This window comes from Drosophila guanche, unplaced genomic scaffold (genome assembly GCF_900245975.1).
Source record: "Drosophila guanche unplaced genomic scaffold, DGUA_6, whole genome shotgun sequence".
Taxonomy (NCBI): domain Eukaryota; kingdom Metazoa; phylum Arthropoda; class Insecta; order Diptera; family Drosophilidae; genus Drosophila; species Drosophila guanche.
The window spans coordinates 1-8,864 of record NW_022996094.1 but is presented as its reverse complement, the minus strand read 5'-3'; the positions used below and the strand labels follow the sequence as shown (position 1 = coordinate 8,864).

Sequence of the window (8,864 nt, the reverse complement as noted above, 5' to 3'; positions counted from 1 at the left end):
AATGTATCTCAGGATGTCATGATTGTCGACCAAATGGGAAAGCTGAGATTTTTAATCGAAGAATGCCCATATCAGCTTGGATCAACTTGTATTGGTGAAGGCTTATCCATTAGGAATGTAAACGAGGAGGGACGATGTAAGTCGCCTACAAAACGCACTTTTACCCATCCCCCTCCAACAGACACCCACCATGGACGAATCAGAGTGTGCGAGCGAGAGAGAATGATCAATACTAAAAAACACAGCTGCTGGAACAGGGTGGGGGTAGCCACTGCAAATTAATTTCATCACTCTGGCTATATTAATCGAATCTGATCCTTATTTGGGGATCTGAAAGATATGGTCATTCTCTACGGAACTGCGTTTATGGTTTTCTCGTATCTTCAAAATTCGGACTTTGAAATACACGCATATGTAGCCATAATACCGGCGTCCGACACGTACATATGTATGTGCATATGTTTGTCTGATCAGCACGCACACACCCCGCCCCCAATAAAACACTCCACCGAAGTTGTTTATTGGCGTTCGATTAATTTCCATAGATTTTCGTATTCCTAAATTCCCTATTTACATTGGATATTTATATTAAATAATAAAAATAACCAATCCCGGGGAAAAATACCACCAAAATACCAATTACGCCACATCTACATACAACATTTGGTATATGTATGCACCTACGCGTTAGCACCATACGCGATACCGGCACACCGATTTATATGCAAATTTCATTCCAGGCGCACTTTAAGTGACCCACCGCCAAAATAATTTCCCACACATCAGGGATAAATTAATCCAACAAGAGGCACAGCTCATTTCCGCAGCCTTGTTGCATTTTTTCCGCGCCAATTTCCAAATTGCCAAAAACTAAAGGTGACAAACACAAAAAACCGAGCGGTGGCAAAAATAAAAATATCGCTCACTGGACTCTTATCCATCCGAGCAGTTAATATTATGGTTAATAATATGGTTTTCTATCGTGCCATCAACGCCGACCTCGAGGACTCAGGGACTCAAAAGGCAAAGACACCAGGTACTCCAAAGGCCTCCACGAGTACCACTGCGGCGACGACAAAATCAGTTCTGCTTCCTTCGCCGATCATGCATAAGGTGCTTTTGCCTCAACACCCGAAATCGGAAATCAGTTCTTGCCCCACACTTCCAATGGCACAGTCAACCGTCACCTCCTCCCGGCCCAGGTTGTGGCAGCCATCGTTAGACTGACCACCTTGGAAGCACGGCTCACCACTTCCGGGACCAGCACCCCATCTTCCGCGGTTTCAAAGGTCCGTCGTGACCAGCTCCAGAACATGTGGGCCAAGGTGGATGCTGAGTTTGAGACCTGTTCGGTGCCAATGCTGTGCGAGCCCCCTGAAGTCCAAAAGGAAGTTCAGGACATGTATGGCGAATTCTAAGAGGCCTACGAGCGGTGCGTAGCGGACCTCATTGCCCAAATTGACCGCCCAGAAGTCCGTCCTCCCGTGCTGCAAGCCTCCCAGGGTAGCTGTCGACTGCCCCCCTGTGATATTGAAGTTTTCACAGGGGATTACGTTCGCTGGCCTACGTTCCGGGACTTATTCACAGCGATATATATCGACAATCCGAGGCTATCTCCAGTGGAGAAGCTGTACCACCTCTCCATTAAGACGGTTTCGAGGCAGCATGGTCAGCCATCGAGCGATGGGCCATTTCAGGGCAAGATGATCCGTGACGACATCGAAGTGGTAACCTTCTAACTAACACTTCAACTTCCTTATCGCCCAGACCATAACATTCTTTCTCTGTCGCAGAGTAGTTCTCTTCTGCGAGTCGTCGGCTCGCGTATGCTATGACCCTCTCCTCTCCCGAGATCTGCTGCGTCATTTGCGTTATTATCATTCTTCAGGTGGCTAGACATGGGCTGGACAATAGAAGCGAAGTTCGGAACAAACCTTCGATACTATGACGCCATTCCCAGGCATACTCCTCATTTCCAGACTCCCTGTGCGTGGGGGAGATAACTACCGGACTGTCACGATCTTCTGTGACATGGCCCAAGTATACGATGCTCTTTTGAGAGAATCTATATGTATTTGTCCTTGTTCAATCGGATATTCGCCACCTTCGAAACACCTCTCGTAGGTTCTCGACGTGGTCCTCTAGAGCTGCTCCTATCATGATGATGTCGTCGAGGTACGCATCTAAGGAGCGTACGCTCCCCCACAGTTTTGCCCCTTTCCCCTTGGATTATCATTGTTAGTATTCGGCACCATTCCAGGAATTTAGCTTCTTTCTTTTCGATGATTGTAAGCATATACATATCCATGAATTTATTATTTTAATTACACGGCCTTAAGCGGCTACCAGAGACGTGAGTCATGTCGTGATTGTGGTAGGGAGTCGTGATCACGCTGGCAATATTTGGGCGGCATCTCTAGCGAAGCGATCGCGGTAAACGCCAGAGAGTGGAGAGCAAGAACGCAGAAGCTCAGGCACGCACACATGCGACCACAAGTGTGAGGCCCAACGGCGGTTACCGTACAGGAAGAAAGCGTGAGCGGATAGCCGCCGACACCGTTCAGGCAGAGGAAGGACAGAGACGCTGAGCGAAGCGGACGGATCGCAGACACGGGAGAAGCGAACGATGCAGAGCCAGCAGAGGGTCGGCAGAGAACCCAGGAGCCCCGCTTAAAATTGAGAGCAGAGGAGGTCGATCGCGAGAGTTGAAACTGAACGGACGTGCCCGCTGAATTAAAAGTGCCAAGTCGAGAGTGCGTGAGCGGAGCCAGAGAACCTGGGACCTGGACAGACGACATCACCCCCCTCCGGAGTTTTAAGCGGCAACCCACGCTCCCCACGGTCCCAATGACTACTTTTCTTGGCCAAAAGGTAATTTTTAAAAGTTAAAACCAAGACGTGGTTTTTGGCGCTCTGTTTTAGAAAAAAAAGTGACCATCAAAGTTGCTTACCAGAAATTTGCATAGATGGCTCCACCTTCGCAAAATCAGCTGTGAAACCCAGCGGTCATTATTAAAAAGCACGTGCACTGAAAATTTACCAGTTTTATTGCTGTTTTAACTGTCTCATAAATTGAAAAATACGATTAACTGATCCAATTTTTTTACTGCATTTTATTCAGTAGAGGTTTTTCTACGTGTTCTGTAATGTGAACGATATCTAGTAGTTGGCGATGTCTTCGTAATTGTATGGGAGAAAACCGCCCTGTTCGGAGCAGCAGCAGCTACATAATTATTAAGATCAGCTCGCCTTGTTTACATTTATACTCTCTTATATTGATATGCTATTGTCCCGCTCATCGCTCCCTCTTACACCCTCCGTACTGCTTATATTGCAAGGCTTTGACCTTTTCTTGCCCAGTCTAAAATATTGTCGATCGCCGCGCATCGTTCCGAGCAGTCCAATTGTTTATACATATGTCCAACGCAAACCTAGATTAGCTCTAAATTATTGTAAAGGTTTAACGCACCGAATCGTAGTTCCACGCCCCTTTTAATTGTACAAAAACATCGAATAGTAAATAAATATTTGAAACAACTAAAACGGAAAATAATTGTCGTAAATGTGGAGTCAGACTTGCCGAAAAAGCTCGGCAGCTTCCAACATTTTGGTGACCCCGACGTGATTGTGAACTTATAGTGCGTTAAAATGTTTAAACATTTAATTATTTGAATTTTAATCATATAACTCAGGATTTGCTTAGAAAAGTAGCGAACCAAAAGTCGTTGTGGCCGACCGTGCCAGTGCTAGCGGCCAGCTAGTCGTTTTCGTTTTCTCTTTCACCGTCTGCTTCAGCCTGCGCAACGCACTGTCGAGACCGGCTGCATACAGTTCTAAGCGAGGTCCGTTAGCTTTTTTCGTCTACGTCGTCTTTTTACGTCGTTTGCATGAAGCAACTATAAAGGAGGGCCCGTCGGCTTCTTAATGGGAAACGTTACAATGCTGTCAATAAGTGCGAGTGAAAGGGCGTGCAGAGAGAGAGAGAGAGAGAGAGAGAGAGAGAGAGAAAAAGAGAGCAACTTTACAATAATAAGAGTACAAGCAGAGTCAAGTACTCCTCACTCCAACGCTTCTGAAAGATCCGCTGGGCACAGGTGATTCGTTGCCAGCAATCCAATCTATTGACCCGTTACGTATGGCTCGGCGAACTCCATCAGCGGACGACCAATTACAAAATGTCCTGGTGTGAGGACGCCAAGATCTTGAGGATTTTCTGAAATAGCGATAAGAGGTCGAGAGTTGATTACAGCCTGGATTTGGCAGTCCAAGGTCCGCAGCTCATCAAAAGTAAAGAGTGAAGATCCAACGGAGCGATAAAAATGCTTCTTGGCCATCTTCACTGCTGCCTCCCATAAGCCCCCGAAATGGGGCGAGCGAGGTGGTATAAATCTCCAATCGAAGCCGTGGTTGATGCAGTGACTATGAACTTCAGCACGATGTTTCTCGCTCAAAAACAGCTGCCGAAGATCCTCTAACTCGTTCCTTGCGTCCACAAAGTTTGTGTCATTGCCCGAACAAATGCATCGGGGAATGCCGCGAGTGGCAACGAAGCGTTTGAGGGCCCCCAAGAACGCAGCAGTTGTTAGGTCCTTCACGAGTTCCAACCAGACGGCCTTTGTTGCAAAACAGATGAAGACGCTGATGTAGCACTTTATAAGCGATCGACTGCGCCCTTCTGGCTTATAGTAGAATGGTCTGGATCTACAGCAGATAACAAATTTCCGCAAAGCAAATTTCTTTCGCACTGCACGGTACTCAGGGTGAAGGTGGGCGAGTTGAACGATTCGACGTAGCAATTTTGATCCTTTGTATAGGTTTTTAGACGAGAGATGCGGTGATTTCGTACCACTGTTGAGCTTCTGAGCGTTTCCAAAAAGGCGCATCTTGACACCGAATGAGTTAATGTGCTTTAACAAAAGCGAGATGTTGTCACGCTCAGACGATAAACGACGAGAGAATGGGGGCCGAGTGCCCTCCACCAGACGAGTGTTAGTAACGAAATGCTCCTCTCAATGCTGCTCCTCCTTTGCAGCCCTAGCGATCGGCCCAAAGGTGTGCTCCACTTCCCAAAATTGATGAATCAACTCATCGAGCCGAGTGCTGTGATTGGTGTCATCCGAAGATTGGGTTGTACTAAACGAAGATGTGTTGTTGGCGAAATGCACGCCCGAGTGCAAGGCAGCCAAAGACTGTGCGGCGATAAACGACAATAGGTAGAGGGACGATTGCCCGCCAACATATATGATCCATCCATAGCGTCCATCCAGTCCAGGCGCCAGCTGAATTGGTCCCACACACAGCAACTCGAAGAACAGTTCAGCTCCGATGAGCAGGTCAATCCGTTGCGGATTATGGAACGAAGGGTCAGCAAGCTGGATCCACCGAGATACCTTCAGTTGAGAAGCTAGCTCCTATGCCAGAGACCGCGGTAAACGATTTGGTTTTAAGAAGTTTCAGCTGATTAGATAGACGACTAGTTATGAAATGTAATTGCGATCCCCAGTCCAAAAGTGCGAGAACGACGACGGTGGCTAACAGCACAGAATCAGGAGGACTATGGGATATTAGGGCTTAAGGCAATGAGGACGACATGACAACCATGGCGGTATGACTTGGTTGTTGTTGCGAGGCTTTACTCGTAGAAGCAGATAGATATGTCTCTGTTGGACGAATTAAATGCAAAACGTGTGGTGATTCGATCGGCAAGTGCGGCAGGGACCGGATTTACAATAGTTCACATGATGGCCCTTTCGTAGGCAATTGAGGAATAATAAGAGCCTCTTTTCTTCCACCTGACGATTATTTGAAGACAGAGGTGCAAACCGTGGACAATTGGCAATCATATGGTTCGTGCCCTCGCACAACACACAAGAAAGGGGGGCGCTCGATGCGACGAAAGATTTTCTTTGATTGGCCTTGTGCTCTGAGTGGCCTTGTCCAGCTTCTGAAGTACTGTTTGTACAAGAATACAGTCTGCTACTTCTGCCTTACTAGCCAGCGATTCCATTGCACGAATATGTGAGGTGACTCTGTCAGTCAGTTCCCTCAGCTTGCCCACCGACTCGTCAGCCTTCTCCAACCCAAATATCCCTCTGATGTGTACCTGCAAATAAAACGTTTATTATCAAAGCGACGCTTTAAAATATCTAATGCCACGATATAATTAGCCTCATTTATTTCCAATCAGCTGATGGTATTGAGGGCTGCGCCACTCAAACAGGAACGTAGATGCTGCAGCTTTTCGATAGGGGTCAGCTCGGACTCCTTGTCAATTATCGCGGTGAACATTGAGAAGAAATTGGCGCACTTCGTGTAAATTCCACTTAATTTTGGCAGATCCAGCTGAGGTAACCGATGCACTTGGGGATGCACTTGAGTTCGGGTTGATTGTGGAACAATTCCTAGAGCTGGACCGACTTCCAAGCTCGCGCTGCAGAATAGTCCGCAATGATAATATGGAAGCGTCAAACCGTGAAGGTATTTCACTCGACATGGACTCAAAATCCGCCTCCTCTAAGCTGGTGTGTGGCGCAACAAAATTCGATTTCAGCTCCGTCAGTGATTCCAGCAGTCCGCGCAAGATTTACTCATCCATTTGGCACAGCTTCTCAATATCCATGCGTATTGATTCTAGCCTATCCAAAGTAGATAGTGCGTTGGCACTGAAGCTTCCACCAAATGGAGCAGAGCCAAATGCCACCGACTCGCTATGTGTTTCATAATTCTCATTTCCCCATAGCAAACGATCCACTTTTTCTATTTCCAATGTTTTGGCTCTAGATTGTTGACGCGGAGTGTATTAGTCGATCACAGTTAAATACGATTGTTCAACGAGATGTAAAAGTTCAAACGTTTGTGTGTTCACTTTTGCGGCACTTTTTATATGCGCGAGAGAACGATCGAGAGAGTGCACTGAATTCGAGTTTGAATTCCAAAGAGAGTTCTTGCAGCCGGTCACGAGAGATGGCTGAATCCATTAATAAATTATAAGGAGGTCTGAAGCGTGCAGGTGTGGGATAAATGTATTTTTACCCAAACTAGTACAAAGAGATTTCGTGTGCACCTCTAGCTATGCTCTAGCTAAGCTCGCCGGATTGTCGGGGTTCGTTCTACTTTCTCCTGTATTGTGTACTGACACACACTCGCATAATGTTTTAGGTGCACATTTAAAAAAGAATCAAAAATCAAAAGCAGAACACAGGTTAAACAGGACTGAATTTATGGAAAGTGGATTAATTATTTGTTGTTGAGAAAAAGGGGGATGATGATATCAACTACTCTATTCAAGTCACGGAAAACTCCGGTGTCGTCGAGAATCCCTCTTCTCTACCCTCCCAACCTATGCTATACTGGTAAATCGTACCGTATACACCCTAGAACAATCAGGCAGTTTTCATCCTACCACGTCGACCTTGCTTGTCTGAGAACGGACGTTAGGATTTAGAACATATTAAACCTGCGTTTCAAAACAAAGGCTTCTATCTATATATTTCCATGACTTCCTATTATTATAATTCAATATCTTCGAAATTTTCTTAACCTACAGAGGAATTCATATTACGGCGATCTAGCACTTAAAATGTATACTCATTTTAGCTTATAAGAATTTAAGAATTCAAGAATGTATATATGAATATAGTGGGGGCAGTAAGTATACGGACTAATAATCAGATGTGGTTAATATAATTAAGGGGGGCGAGAGGTATCAACCCATTACGGTTATGATTAAATGTTTAGTAGCACGCAGGTTACGTTTATACTCTGTGCATAAATGTTTTTAAGTTTACAAACTCACTGTTTTCTTTTGGTTTTGGTATTTTAATACCCTTACTCCTTTCGTAATCGTTGAGCTCAAGGATGACGTAGGTGCTGGTATCTAGGGAAAAATAGAAGGTTTTAACAATATATGCACACGAGTGTACCTGCAAGTACGATTTGATAATTTCAATTAATTATTTCTTACCCACTCTTTTCTACAAACACTCATGATTCCCGATGCTTGAATATACATATACGTAACTGCCAGGGAATTGGCCTTAAAATGGCATATTGAACTTAGTCCCAGAAAATGTGCAAATTAACACAGCATAACTCCGGACATCTGTCCTGCTGTTGGCGGTGGCTCCTCTGTAGTCAGGTCCGTCAAAATCACGCCCAATGTTTTAGCTCTGGACACTGGGCTAAAATGTGGAACATCCGGCTTGATGTCGATCTGCCGCTTACATAAGCACTAAAGTGCTCGACAAACTGGTCTTCTCAGTGGAGCTGGTGAAAGGTTCCGAGGAGCCGCCTTACGCGCTGAGCTTCCTAAGGGTTGCTACGCCTTACTAATGTTGACCCAAGTCAAAGGTTTTCGGGGCTCGGCGTTTCGGAGCAGAAGAGGGGGGAATCGAATTCTACCCCTTGTAGATTGGGGGATCACTTCGGTGATACGCCTCTCGTGGAGCACCCCGTATATGCACTTATGCGCACTTAGGCTGCTAAGAAAGATAGGGCTCCTGACCTCTGTCCTATAAACTTAATTCGCATAAATTATACTGGTCACTTTCCTAGCTCACGGCAGACATACCTTGGTTGATTATTGTTTTCACTAGGCACTAGCACAGATCAACACAGATTCCTCTGAATTTATGGCTTGCAAGAAAACTTCGACACGAGGGATTATGTAAGTTTTGTGTAGGTTATGTCTTATGTATATAAGACTTGCCACAATCACGTCTGGTTTTGTCGATCGACTCTTTGCTAATAACTCTAGCAAAACTAATCCCAGTGAAGCTAGGCTGTACCGAACATAAAGCTCGAAGATCTGATGACGTTTAAGAGCTTTAACGGGACAATCGTATGATCTTTCGCTGCATTGAGTG

The 8,864-nt window shown here is 45.6% G+C and overlaps 1 long non-coding RNA gene across 1 annotated transcript; it reads right to left on the bottom strand.

Annotated features, from left to right (window-relative positions):
- Positions 1-3,643: 3,643 nt before the first annotated feature.
- On the bottom strand, positions 3,644-8,760 carry LOC117591637. Its single transcript, XR_004574443.1, has 3 exons — positions 8,570-8,760; positions 7,964-8,510; positions 3,644-7,876 (listed from the first exon to the last, which is right to left on the bottom strand). It is a non-coding gene; the product is annotated as an uncharacterized LOC117591637 (long non-coding RNA).
- Between the last annotated feature and the right edge of the window lie 104 nt (positions 8,761-8,864).